This window comes from Phoca vitulina, unplaced genomic scaffold, assembly GCF_004348235.1.
Source record: "Phoca vitulina isolate PV1807 unplaced genomic scaffold, GSC_HSeal_1.0 scaffold42, whole genome shotgun sequence".
Classification (NCBI taxonomy): Eukaryota; Metazoa; Chordata; class Mammalia; order Carnivora; family Phocidae; genus Phoca; species Phoca vitulina.
Window position 1 is genome coordinate 2411413 of NW_022589745.1, and position 3072 is coordinate 2414484.

Below are 3072 nucleotides of genomic sequence, written 5' to 3' on the forward strand. Positions count from 1 at the left end.
CGCCCTCTGCCTTCTGTGCGGGGTGACCGGAGAGCGCGGGAGCGCACCTGTCGCCCTCTGCCTTCTGTGCGGGGTGACCGGAGAGCGCGGGAGCGCACTGTCGCCCTCCGTGCGGGGTGACCGGAGAGCGCGGGAGCGCACTGTCGCCCTTCTGTGCGGGGTGACCCGGAGAGCGCGGGAGCGCACTGTCGCCCTCTGCCTTCTGTGCGGGGTGACCGGAGAGCGCGGGAGCGCACTGTCGCGCCCGGTGCGGGGTGACCGGAGAGCGCGGGCGGCACACCTGTCGCCATCTGTTGGCGGTGACTAGGCGAATGCGCGCGGCGCACGGGTCCCTCTCTGCTCCGTGACCTGGTGGGCGCAAGCACGGAGGCGCACTGTCGCCCCCTTCTCACGGTGACCTGGCGAGTGCAGGCGGCGTTCTGTACCGGGTAACTGGCTGGTGCGGTGGACAGCACACCTGTGCGCACAGCCCCCTCCTGCCGGCGGTGGGCAGGGCAGGCGTCCACCTGCTGTCAGCAGGTGTATTAGAGAGTGTCAGAAAGGGCGTGGGGACGAGGAGTGGGCGGGCAGTGACCATGAGGGCAGGCCTCTCCGAAAAGGTGACCTTGGCTCGAAGATCTGGAGGAGGAAAGGCAGTTAGCCATGCCGGGGAATAGTGGGGAAGTCCGTTGGAAGGCAGGAATCAGATCTGGGTCTGACTGCGCCGCTTGCCCCTCTGCTGGCTTGCCCCAGACTGGTGTTCTGCCAGACCTGGCCGGGCATTCTCCTATGAACGCACTGGCTGAGGTGTGAAAGAGCATCTCCCAGCGGTGTCTCCTGCTAGACTGAGGCCTTGCAAGCGTTGTAGCCGTGACCTCCAGAATCCTGGCCCAGAAGCAATGCTGGCCTACAGCACAGACTCTGAAAGTCCGCGGAGAGCAAAGAAACACTCCCCCCCCCCCCCCCCCCCTGTCTGTTGAGATCAAGAAAGGCTGCGGGAGAGATGTTAGCTGTCCTGGGGAAATGCATCTGTGTGTAAATGCCAGGGTCACTGCAGAAATGGAAACTGGCCGGCCATACTCAACTGGTTAGTCATACTGGATGGTGTCCACTCAAAATGTCAGTTTGATTCTTTTTTGTTTTGCTTGAGACTGGTGTTACAATCCCGTTGAGGTCTTATTGCATATGGGGTCATACAGCACAGTTCTGTTTGTACCCATACTTTTCGTCTCAGGAGTACTCCAATCTTCTTACAAGTTCTCTGAACTTTCTTAGTAACTCTCATTATACAAATGTCTTTGCAACCCAAAATTCAAGCTTGCAGTTCTTCAACAAATGGCTGTTGTTTATCCCTTCCTGCGGCGCAGAGTCGGGGTGCTGTAGAGGCTTTGAGAGCTTTGTAGTGTATGTTTTGGGGAGATAAGAACAAATCCCCGTAAAAAAGAAAGGGGTCACTACTATGACAGATTCTGTTTAGATGCAGGACCTCTGAAAAGGCTTCTTTACAAATGCAAGGAGGAAATTGTTTCTTATCCTCCATGAATTCCTCACCTGGGGCAGCATCACCCATTTCTTGTGTCTGCCTTTAAAAGGCACATGGCCTGTGTTGTGCTGTTCCTAACGCATTTCCTTTATTGTGGAATGTGTTGTATATATAGCAGTGTATACAATTCTATGTATAGTTTAAGCAAAACTCTGTGTAAACCACCCTCTGGATCAAGAGAGAGCACGACTGGTGTTTGAAAACCTGCCACTTCCATCCCCATCCTTTTTCCACAGGTGACCACTATTTTGGCTTTTGTATCATCCTTCCATGATAATGGATCCTCAAAGGACAGATTTTTCAATGTTTCATGTTTGTGTACTTTATATAAATGCTATCATATTGTATACAGTTTTCTGTTGGTTGCTTTCTCACGTGCTAATAGGCTGTGAGGTTCATCCATGTCAATAGTAGGTCATTCACTTTTACTGCCATGTGGTCTTTCATTGACTAAACTACCAGTTTACTTATCCGATCATTTGATGGCTAATTTGGGTTTTTCTAAATTTTATACCGAAATAAACAATGGCCCTGTTGTAAACATTCTTTTGCCTGTCTGCTGGTGCATATGGGTAAGACTCTCTCTAGGAGGGTGCATTAGTTATCTACTGCCAGATAACCAATCACCCCAAGCTTTTTGGCTTAAAACAGCTTTATTATCTCATGGTTTCTGGGATCAGGAATTCAAGAGCAGCTTAGCTGAGTGGTTCTGGCTCAGAGACTCTCAGGAGGTTGCAGTCAGCCTGCTGGCTACCGTCATCTGAAGGCCTGACTGGGGTGGGTGCTTCCAGGCTCACTCCCGGGGCTGAGGCAGGAAGCTTCATCACTGCTGTGGGAGCCTCTCCACAGCACCAGAGAGCCAGGAGGGAGCCCGGCTGACGCTAGAGGGTGTGTTGTTACTGCTCGTTCTCTGTCATGCTGTCTTCTCTCTCTGTCTGCCGAGTTATCTTTGTGTGCTGGACATTACTTTCAAAACTTACTTGCAGAAATAATTTGAGGCCTAGGGTGATACTGTCTTTTGCCAAAGTTGACTTTTTGTGTCTTTTAGCCAGATAACCTGTCATCAACTCTTCATGATCGCCTTATTACAACTTCAGAATGTGTGATAATTTGGGCCACCCAGATGGCTTGAAGACAGGCTGGACCCCACTGGGGTCCCAGTTCACAAAGATGGGTAGTTCACAAGGAGCCCCGTTGCAGGTGTGCCCTGAGCAAGTGCTTCTGCTTGCCGGCCACAGAGCCCGTCAAAGACATGGTTCAACCTCTCAGCCATCTGTCCACAGTGGGCAGTAATCCCTGGGCTGCAGTGGCCCCAGATAGTGGGCTCACATGCTTCGATTTTCTTTATTTCCTGGATCTTGGCCTGGTAATTCCTCATTATTTTGTTAGATGTCTAATGTTTCGAGTAAATGCTTTCATTTCGTTCAATTTTTTTTTTTAAGATTTTTTTATTGTTATGTTAATCCCCATACATTACATCATTAGTTTTAGATATAGTGTTCCATGATTCATTGTTTGTGCATAACACCCAGTGCTCCATGCAGAACGTG

General features: G+C 50.9%; 1 protein-coding gene across 1 annotated transcript in view; it reads left to right on the top strand.

The window, feature by feature from the left end:
- Window positions 1-3072, top strand: part of DCDC2C (doublecortin domain containing 2C) — a 107559-nt gene that overhangs the window by 411 nt on the left and 104076 nt on the right. The window lies entirely within an intron of this gene.